The following is a 12,030-nucleotide window of genomic DNA, read 5'->3' as shown; positions in this document are numbered from 1 at the left end:
ATATCATGGTAAGTATGCACTTTTCACAATTAATGTAGATGTGGTTCAGAGAACGATTAATGCAGTTCGTTGGTTCACATTCCCTGGCAGGTTCATAAAATCGAACTAACTGATTTTTACGTGTACAGATGGTGTCCCAGTAATATGGCAGAAACAACCATTCGAATCAAAACAGGCAAGTAAATATGAAGTCCTTCCCCCCCAGCCCCCATCCATGACCATGGATGCCATTTGTGGGGAGGCTTGCGTGCCTCAGCGATACAGATAACTGTACCGTAGGAGGGATCATAACGAGGGTTCTCTGTTGAGAGGCGAGACAAACATGTGATAGCTGAAGAGGGGCAGCAACTTTTTTGTAGCTGCAGGAGTGACAGTCTGGACGATTGACTGATCTGGAGTTGTAACATTAACCAAAACGGCGTTGCTGTGCTGGTACTGCGAACGGCTGAAAGCATGCAGCTCTTGAGTAAAATATTCCGGAGGTGACATAGTCCCCCATTCGCATCTCGAGGCTGGGACTACTCAGGGGGACGTCCTTATAAGCAGAAATAAAACTGGCGTTCTACGGATCTGAGCGTGGAGTGTCAGTTCTCTTAATCCAGCAGGTAGGTTAGAAAATTTCAAAAGAGAAATGGATAGGATAAAGTTAGATATAATGGGAATCAGTGAATTTCGGTGGCAGGAGGAACAAGACTTCTGATCAGGTGAAAACACGGTTACAAATACGAAATGAAACAGGTGTAACGCAGGAGTAGGTTCAATAATGAGTAAAGAAAATGGGAGCGCGAGTAAACTATTACGAACATCATAGTGATCGCATTATTGTAGCCAAGATATGCACGAAGCCCACGCCTACCATAGTAGTACAAATTTATGTGAAGAATAGCTGCGCCGATGATGAAGAAATTGAAGAAATATATGATGCGATAAAAGAAATTATTCAGATAGTCGAGGGAGACGAAAATTTAATAGTCGTTGGGGACTGAAATTCGATACTAGGGGAAGGAAGAGAAGGAATAGTAGTAGGTGAATATGGAATGGGGTTAAGGAATGGAAGAGGAAGGCGCCTGGTAAAATTTTGTGCAGAGCATAGCTTAATCATAGCTTACACTTGGTTTGGAATTATGAAAGAAGGTTATGTTTGTGGAAGAGGCCTGGAGACACCGGAAGATTTCAGACGGATCATATCATGGTAAGACAGAGGTTTATTAACCAGGTTTTAAATAGTACGACATTTACAGGAGCAGATATGTCTCAGACCACAATTTATTGATAATGAACCGTACATTACAACTGTAAAAACAGAAAGATGGCTGGAAGATTAGAGGGATAGGTCACGTAAGTAATGAGCAGGTACTGCCTAGAATTGTGTGGCACAACCTAACTAAAAGAAGGGACCGGTTGGTATGACACGTTCTGAGGCATCAAGGTAATTTAATATTGGAGGGAATCGTGGAGGGTAAAAATCGTAGATGGAGACCAAGAAATAAATACACTAAGCAGATTCAGAAGGATATAGGTTGAAGTAGCTACTCGGAGATTAAGAAGCTTGCCCAGGATAGAGTAACATGGAGAGCTGCATCAAACCACTCTCTGGACTAAAGACCACAACAAACATGGGGTCTAAAATGGGTACGTTAAGACGTATGAGCACTATTCCATCTTAGATACTGTGAAACACATCTCCTCTGCTGAACTAGTGTTCATAGCCCTTAAGCATGCATTTTAGAGGTACTATTTACTAAATACTTTTTTTGTTTCGATATTTACAGCCTATTTAAAAATAAGGAAACCAAATATCTCGCAGTAGAGCATATTTGTTTCAATGCGTCGAACATGAATAAGTACTCGTAACTCTTAAGATACGCATTTTGGTGCCAATATTTAATTGCCTCTTTTCCTTCGAATGATTGTTCATGCCATATCCCTAAACACTGACCATTCCTCCTGGGACGCCCTATAGAACTTCGAGTAGTGCAGAACACACTTCTATTAAATTAATAATGAAGTCCGAGAATCTATTAGAAACGTGAACGTTACTAAACAAATTGATAATAGGAAGAAGCTCAAAAGCTCATTTAGGTTTTGTAAGTTCACACCTCCATCAACAAACATGTAGAGGACTTAGAGCACCTGTAACCACATCTTTCATCTTAGGATTTCGTCAAAATTGTAATCTGTGGTACGTCATTAACTGACATTGAATTAGTCGTACACAGATCGACCTGTTTTTCGTAAATTTTCACTGCGTTGTAGCTTTGAAATGGCATAGTTTAGTTATAATATGACAACAATCAAATATGAAAATTCTTTAACTATCAGTAAGATACTTTCGTCATTTTACTACAAGGAATTGTAGCAATACCGTTTCCAAGAGATCTGGAAGTGCTTGTGTTTTGAAACAGCATAGGCATTCATAGTAGTGGAGACCAGGGCTAGTTAGATTCTGGTTTTCGATTTTTCTGTTTTTTTTTGTGTAGTAATTGGTGAGATCTGATGAATGCGGCAGATAGTTCAACGTTTTGACTACATAATCACGTAGGATCCATTAACTTAATACGCATTTAGGTAACCTCAATAACGTTTCCCATAAAAACTGGGAACAGTGACAACTACCCTTGGGCCTGAGGTTAGTTGCCGTGCCCATAGTGGTGAGTTGATAGAACCTGGTATGTATAGAGATACTGAGGCAGAATACCACTTAATTCTGGGAGAAATATCTTATTTTATCGAAACTGCAGTAATTTCCATTTCAAGAAATAAATCCGTAAAAATGTAAATTTTTCGTGAGAGGTAATGCGTGAACAACAGTAAATTCTGCTTCATTGTATAAACAACACTACGAATTTAAACGTATAAACAAAGAAAATAAATTATTCAAGAAAAATAGGTTCTGCTTATTATTATAGCCAACTACAGAAGTTCACATAGAATTAGATCAATGTTTGAAATGAACCACGAATGTAGAAGTTCGACGATCGTTTATTTAAGCGGGTGGGTTCAATTTTCGCTCAGTTTTACATGTGTCGTACCAAACTGAATCATCCTCGGCTTTTAATAATGTGCATACGAAGTCTGCTAACGATTATCAGGAAACGCTCTACGATGGACGAATTAACCCAAGCTCACACCAACGTACAATATCTGCCTAGTTAGAAAAGTGTTTTCCTCCTCACTGAAATATCTGCTATATTAAATAACGGTTATATGGGGAACAGGGATTTGAATATGCAGAGATTGGCAGATGAAAGCGTTCCGCATCAGTTGTCACGTTACTGAAATTCTGCTGCGCAAATCATGCCTTTCTCGGTAGCATGTTCCTATACGCTTTTGCGTAACACTGTCGTAATATTTCTGAGCTGAGGAAGATAACGGAGGGTAAACGGTGACTATGTTCTTTTGAAGCAAATTCTTAGATGATATTGCTAAAAGCAAGATGAGTGGCGTTTTTCGATGTATTTATGACACGAAGGAAACAATGGTTCTTATCTAAAGGGAGAACACACACAATTTTGTCGACGTTTAGTGAAAATGTGGTTGCTACACACCACATAGTAGTACTCATTATTATTGTATGATTTTGAAATAGAATGATACATTCTTTAACGGCATCCGAAAGTTCTTCGAAAGACGTGTACAGTGAATTAATTTTGTTGATGAAACAGTTCGTAAAATAATCCCTTAAATATTCTAAAACTGAAAGACAAGTCCGCCGGAATCGGCTATTGCGTTGTTAACACGCTCATGCCAGGCTACATCGTTATATCAAAACTTTCGAATGTTTACTTGTCTGCACTGCAGAACTAGCAGCAACTATGTTGTCTGTCGGCAGGTCATTTCTGCTTCAACATTCAGTCCATGCAGACACATATACCATTGAGGAGAAGTCAGACATGCTACTTTTAACAGGTTAAGGTCAAAGAAATGCTTTAGAAACTGCCGGCAGCAGTGGTCGAACGTTTGTAGGCGCTTCAGTCCGGAACCGCGCGACCACTACGGTCGAAGGTTCGAATCCTGCCTTGGGCATGGATGTGTGTGATGTCCTTAGGGTAGTTACGTTTAAGTAGTTATAAGTTCTAGGGGACATGTTACCCATAGCGCTCAGAGCCATTTGAACCATTTGAACTTTCGAAACCGTACTGCAGTATAGGGACGTCTATCCTGATAGTCTCTCTCAGTCGCACCAGGTACTATCAAGTCAGTAGTCCGAGGAGGCAGCTTCAACATCAGACAGAGACCTAGGTCGAAGACCGTTACCGACGGAAGACGAGAAGAAACTGTTCTGGCTACGACGCTTATCAGTCTGCATGGTGGGAGGAGATGCATCACTACGAGATGTGGGAACAGTCAGACGAGTGACATTCACTTCTTTCATCGTTGTAAATTACATCGTTTTCATTTGTTACTACGTCGGGAACTCAGAAGACGTGATTTCAAACGGCCTCTGTAGCACTGGGGAGACAACACTTCGTTATTCCAGCCTATGCTCTATGTCGACGAATATTAGAAACGACGCTAATGCAAATGTACACAACACGTAATGTTGGGCAGCTGAAAAACGGCGCTGACTTCATCAGGTACAACACCAACGACCTGGAGCATAAACGTATGGTCCGATATCAAAGGAAATTCTATTTTATTGGATATTACTTCAATCCAGTGGTGTTAAACGGAAATACGTATGCACATTTTCTTATGAACATTCTACCTGTTCATCTAGAAGTGGTTCCATTGGTTAAGGCACAGTGCATGCGGTTCCAGAACGGCGGTTCCAACGCGGTGATTGCCCACCTCACTCTTGTCGTGTTGCAACGCAAATTCAGAATGAAAAGTTTCCTGACCGCTGGATAGCACGGAATTCTCCATTGAAGTGTCCAGTCAGGGTCTCTGACTTAAATCCTCTTGCCTTAATGCTATGGAGAGCTCTGAAAAATTCCGTCTGTCACGAAGCTCACATCAGCACCAGACGTTCTGCGGCGTCGAATAGTCCCTGGATGCAATGGCATATCATCCAATGTACTTTCATCTGCTCATCTACCTCTCGAACGGTTACTGCAAAAATATTCATTGGAGTCGATGGTAAAAAATTTGAGCACATGCTTACGTAAAGTCTGAAACTACGTTTCGCTTAGAAAAGCATTTATCTTGTGGGTGACATGTCATCAGTCACTGTGAATAATATGCTTAGTTTGTTTAGCCAGATTTCCCTGTAATTATAAATTCGAGTATTACCTACGGAGAAAATTGACCAACAGCCTTTAAGAAACTTTAAGGCGTCTCTAGGCAAACACAGGTTAGCTTCTTTTTTTCTTTTTTTTCCCAGTCCAACTAAGTTCGTACAGTAGTTAATCATTGTGAACTATTAACGACAAACAGTTCTGTTACAGTTTGGACAAGTAAGCAGCAACGGAGAAGGTTTAACAGAACAAAAATTATAGCTAATCCTGTACGTGTGTCTTAAAGGGATGTATTTTACATGTAACGATGGAGCCTAACAAGAGAGCTCTGCTTGGCCAAAACACAGCAATAGCGGACTATGGCCGCACTGCTTTCCAAGATTAGTACATTTCCCGGATTCTTTTGTAAAAGCTTTGAACGTCAATGTTAAGAAACCCTACGTCACGGTAATTGGTTTCTCAGGAGCCATTGAATGCAGCAATGAAAAGTAGACAGTCCAATCACAAAGACTCCATTCTTGTTTCAATATTTCGGTTGATGCCCGAGTCCTGAGCATTATCCACACAAAACAGTCCGTGCCCCCTCAACACACTATCAGTTATGGAGAATCTCGCTTCGTGTCTGACACCTTTCACGAAAATAAAAGGAGTGTTGCGTCTTACGTGACTCGCCCTGCATTTCAGTTAACCTGTGAGAATCTGTTTGATAACAGACATAAGCCCTACATAACTTCAGTTAATGTTTATGTGCCTTTTACATTAAGAAATAAGAAATCGAAAATTCCTTTCTATTATTGAGATGAAATAAAGAACGACCGCTGCTCTCCAATAGTTCTATCCAATCCAAAAATCTATGAGCAGGTATCACACCATGTGTTTCTGGAGTGTGTGTCAGAACGTCTTACACTCGTCTATCCCGCACTTTACGAATATTAAATATCATAGTAAAGAATCAGGTCAACATTTTTGGAGACAACGTGGGTGTCCGCAGCAAGGTGAATAACTGTGAAATAGATTCCAGCAATTTTTAAATGCACATGGTACAACTGTCATCGCACACCATTCACATTTATGGGACCTAATCTAAAAGACGTTACCGCCGTTTCACTTTGCTTCCCTTGCTGCTAACAGTCGAGAAATGTAACAGAGTTCACGCGAGAGCTTCATATGCACTATGAAATCGTATCGCCGGCTTTAAGACACACGCTGTGGCATTTCTTATATTCGCAGCCGTTCCTTTGATTTACTATTTTGTTTTTTTGCTCTGAAACATACAATAATAGGGACTAGTAAACGATGCAGTATCTTGAAGATGACCATTATCATCATTTACAAGGCAGCGATTCAAGCCGGAAGAATAGATGAATAGATGAACTAACATGAAAATATTAGTGAAACAAAACTCGAGAAAGTAATGGAAGGATTGAAGATTACTGTTCAATGTCCCATTGACAACGAAGGCACTAGAGACGGAGCACAGTCTCAGGTAGGGAAGGATCGGGGAAGGAAATCGGCCGTGCCCTTTCAAAGGAACCATCCTGGCATTTTCCTGCAGTGATTTAGGAAAAATAATGGAAAACTGAAGTCTGAATGGACGGACCGGGATATGAACTTTCGTCCCCCCATTTTGCGAGTCCAGTGTGCTTGCACCGACAACTAACGTCACCTGCACTAAAACAGAGGTTTCGGTTTCGATAATATTGCTATTACCACCTTCACACTTGCGAGAAACTGGTATATTCGCCACTAGAGGCGTTGACTGTGTTTCTCCACGGACGCGCCGCACTCTCGACGTTGAAAAGGGCGTCCTTTGTTACGAAGAAGGGAACCGGATAACGAAAATGTGAAACATATTCCATTCCATGGTTTACTTCAGAGCTCACACTTTAGAACTCCTTTCCTCCACTGCATGCGTGTCGTGAAGAGGGAGATTTCAGAGTGATCCGATTATTAAAATTATTTTACTTCCAAACGATTCAAATCCAGCGATATTCCATTAACAGTGAGGGCACTAGAGATGAAGCACAGTCTCCGATTAGGGAAGGACCATGGAAGGAAATCGGCAGTGCCCTTTCAAAGCAACCATACAAACATTTTTCTGCAGTGAATTAGGAAAGTTACGGAAAGATTAGATCTGCATGGCCGGACGAGGATCTGAACTTTCGTCCTCCCAATTGTGAGTCCATCAAAATTTATCTACTAAGCTCCATCTATAACCCACAGTAGTTTTTAAAAGGCCGTGTGAAATCCTGCATATGCAGAGAATTACAAAACAACTCTGACAAACTTCGAGTGGTTACAAAGGATGTCTTGTGGCATAAACTGAAGAAAGGAACCCGCATCCAGAAACATTATTCAACTAAGCTACAGTGCGTCGAAGTTGTAGCGCCTGTCGCTAATCTACCACTTTGGCAGTAAATGTGACTTTGTACGCCACCAGGCCGCAAGTGCAACGTCTCGCAATGTGACCTGAAGGTTAGACGGTGGCGAATATGCCCACCTGTGTCACAAAAACACTGTGATATGATGTCGTGTGACTAGGGCCTCCCCTCTGGAAGACCGGTCGCCGGGTGCCTGTCTTTCGATTTGACGACACTTCGGCGACTTGCGCGTCTTTGGGGATGAAATGATGATGATTAGGACAACACAACATCCAGTCCCTGAGCGGAGAAAATCTCCGACCCAGCCGGGAATTATACCCGGGTCCTTAGGATTGACATTCTGTCGCTCTGACCACTAAGCTACTGGGGGCGGACACACAAACACTGAAGAGACCACTAACAGCAGTGACAGCTGAGGGGAAGTACAAACACAAGAGCGAGCCAGGTACAGTGGCCAGCTGAGGTAGTCCTATGTTTGGTGTTGCTGCTTTGCTTTTATATATGGGCTATGATGAGAGACTGATTTGTGCCACAAAGGCCTAGGTTAGGCTGCAAGATCACACCTTGACTGCAACGTGACAAACCGCAGAGAATAAGCCATGACAGTATTATTCACGGTGTTTCAAAAGGATGCGGACAAACTTCAGAGGTTGTAGAGGGTGTGTTTATGAACAAACTGAGGATACGAACCCGTGTGCAGAAACGTCATCCAGAGACGCTGCAGAGATTCGAAATTATAGGCGCCAGCGCCCACCACAAGGCGACCCCATTGGCAGCAAAGTCACTTAGTACAATGAAAGACTGCATGCGGAACGTCCCGCAATAGAGCTGTGCAGTTCTTTATTGAGTAATGACGACTGACTGCCACGATCACCAGCGGAGAAGATGTCTGCTGTGAATTCGATGCTCTGTTGCATCGGTGGATTATAGTTTCGGACATATGTGTACATCCTTAGTTTACCTGTCTCCAGTAACCCTCTAAAATCCCCAACGTTCTTAAGTGCTCTGGATTAACAGAAATATATAGGCAGTGTCGAAATTACATACTGTCAGCCCACGCAGCAGCTATCCCTGTCTTCTCCGCAGGAGTTGGCAACAGTCATTTGCGTTCCTTGAATAACGGAAAAATTTTCGAAGATTCGGAGCTTTTATTTAATTTAAAGCAAGAGAAACTGAATGCAAAGAGAAACTGTGGATACAGAAAAGTATTCACTGTAGAAAAAAGATTAAATAAATTTCTAGGAGCCAACATGAAATTGATTAAAACTAGAGAAGGTGTCCAAATTGCCTGACTGTAGCGTTACAGCACACCTTACGCCTGCGTACCATTGACTGAGGCACTCGGTCAGATATACCAGGCATGGTGCGAAATCCTTTACACTCTGCGTGTATGCTTGAAACGAAGGCTCCCGTTAACTCCACTGGTATTTCATATGCTACGTTTTTCTGATGAACACATAATAAAAATTCCATCGGGTTGAGGTCACGCGAACGACGTGGCCAAATAACAGTGCCACAGGACCAATTCAGCGGCTCCCAAATATTTGTCCGATCTGGGTTCTGCCAGCTGTAACGAAGTGTGTGGGTGTTCCATTGTGCTGGAGCCACATACGTCAACGGACTGCAAGTGATACCTTCTCCAATAATTCCGGCAGCTCTCCTCGAACGGTTACCGCCTGTGAGTCGAGGAGAAAGCATGTAGAGGCCAATCAAGTAATCGTGTACGATGCCAGCCCATACACTCTAGGGACACTTTTATCGATGACCTCGTTCGTGGTGGCGTGAGAGATCTCTTCCATCCAAGTTGGCTCTGAGCACTATGGGACTTAACTTCTAAGGTCAGCAGTCCCCTAGAACTTAGAATTACTTAAACCTAACTAACCTAAGGACATCACACACATCCATGCCCGAGGCAGGATTCGAATCTGCGACCGTAGTGGTCACGTGGTTCCTCGGCCGGCTCCCTCCCAAGTGTGACAATAGTAAGCGTTGAACAAACCCTCACGGTTGAAAGAGCTTTCCTTCGTGAACAACACACACGCAGCGTAATACGGATGCGTGAGGAAACGCTGCAGAAACCACTCCTCCAAATCCACAGGCGGAGCAAAATCATGGGCTGTGTCTTGTGAACATGGAACGGATGACTTCCCTTCTCATGCACCACCCTCCAAACCGTTATGAGGTGATTGTGCACGAAATGTGGCACTGCGAGAGTGTTTATGGATGAGTCTGCGTCGAATCTCTCCAGCATGTCCTCTACAAACCGTAGGACGTGACCTCTGCCATTCGACATCCTTTGAAACTATCTGTTTCATCAAGAAGGTGATGAATAGCCGTGAAATGTAGTCTGATGTGGCTGACACCTATCTGGATGTCTTTACACATGCACGCGCAAAGCGGCGTGCCCATTTCACCTCGCCTCACCGTAAACGAAATACGTATCGGATTTCTCGCACCAAGCGAAGCTATCCATGATTCGGGGCAACAGAACGAGATAAATAAGGAAAGAAAGTTTTGTTTCTACCGTGTAGTGGAGAGCCGGGCAAAATAACTATAGCGGACGAAGTGGCTACTGCGGTGCGTGGGTCTATAAGGTACTGGCCTGCGGTGGTAAAGGCTTTAACGTATTCTCCCTGCAATTACCAGTCAACCCATCAAATCTAACCTGTTTGTAGTGCAGCTGCTCAGAATTATAGTAACTTCTGTGCATTTTATTATCTCGATGTAACGTAGGTGATCAGTTCGTGTATTCATTATGGAGAGGGATTGCAACTTATCTCTTGTTAATGACATTGCATTGAATGCGTCATATCTTTCCTATTTATTTATACCTTAGCAAGGTTGCTTCTAGTTTCCGCAAGTGAAATTCCCTGATATTTCCCTGATTTACAGACAAGTTTTGGCATTTTTCTCTGACAAATTTTGAGATCTCAAGGATAAGTTAAGACGTAAGTTGCCAATCTGTCGTTGCAGCTGTGGTACAAGAAATAATTGTGCAAACAAGGAAATAACTAAAACAAACTTGCAAGCAGATGGTGTTCCATGATGTGAGCAAAAGTCGTAAGCACTAACAACAATATCTTTTGTAATGAATTCTTTTTAGATGGTGAAAACCAGCCAAATGGTATGTGTGTTTCATTAAGACTAATGATGTTATTTTTCTCGATATAACAAAACACATTTGGTGACAAAAATACATATTACCTTGGTGTCGCAAGACAGATTTAAAACACTTTCACTGATTTGAAAAATAATCTAAGAAAATAGGGGCCTCTTGAAATAAGTGTATAAGCCATGGAATAATTATGCAAACCAACACTGTAGGTGACCACCAATAAAATGTTGGTTCTACTATGTTTATTATTCCCGGTAACTACCCACTGTGTTATATCTATTATTTTGCAGGTATTGTGTAATTTTTTTCGAGAAATATGTGAGTACATTGGGTACAAACCGGCAGCGACTGACATAATTTTCTTCTTATTATTATCCATACTTTATGACACATAAACTAATTTTGAAGAGCTGAAATGTACTAGAAAAAAGAAAATGTCTATAAAACGCTACGCTGTACAACGCACTTGCGGTGAGACAGTCGCAATTTCCCGCAATCCATCGGTCATGGCCTCTGGCCTGCTGACGAACGCCGCAGTCCTGGGTCCATGGACAAACACACAAACAGACCCAACCTGCTGGTAGATCGATTAACCTAGATCCAACGGGCAGTGCCTGCACATTAGTGGGAACCGAACGGCTTCAGATCGGCAGGCCCTATGCATTACAGATACTGCCAGAAGCCGCCTGCGGTTTGGCCCGTCACGGAAATCCACTCGTGTGGCCAGCTATTCACGAGCCACATGTTGATGAAATGAGACGACAATCATCAATCCATGCAACAAATAACTCGTTCAAATGCTCTCAGAATCAATGATAATGAGGTTGGTTAGCAACTCGCCGCAAAGGTGATTGCTAAGCTACAGACAGACACGTAGAAAAGACAATCACACTCTCACAACTAAATTTTCAGCCATAGCGTTTTTCAGAAAAACAGTGCACACACACATTCACACAATCACTCAGCTACAGCTCACGCACACATGACCGCTGTCTCCAGCTGCCGCATCTATGATCTCTGAGAATCAGACCCAAACAAATCACTCCTCACGCATCCCTGCCTCTCATTGGAAGCTGCTAGGCTAGTGGCAAGATGTGGCGGCAGCATTGACTGCAAACTGAGGGGAGTGATAGTAAGGGGAGACGCTGTAGTAATGAAGAAGCAGGGAAGCGGCGCACGTGCTCAGCTGTACCCAGCCAGAAACTATGCATGACTCCTCAGCAAACAAACCATTTCATCTACCGAGAAAAAAAAACGAGATTTTTCCAGTGTTTTCTTTTTCTTCTTCTAATTCCCCTTATATTTCCCTGATTCCCCTGACGTATTTTAAATTCCCTGATTTCTAGAACCTGTGGCA

Source organism: Schistocerca serialis, chromosome 9 (genome assembly GCF_023864345.2).
Source record: "Schistocerca serialis cubense isolate TAMUIC-IGC-003099 chromosome 9, iqSchSeri2.2, whole genome shotgun sequence".
NCBI classification, from domain to species: Eukaryota; Metazoa; Arthropoda; class Insecta; order Orthoptera; family Acrididae; genus Schistocerca; species Schistocerca serialis.
This window is presented reverse-complemented; position numbering follows the sequence as displayed.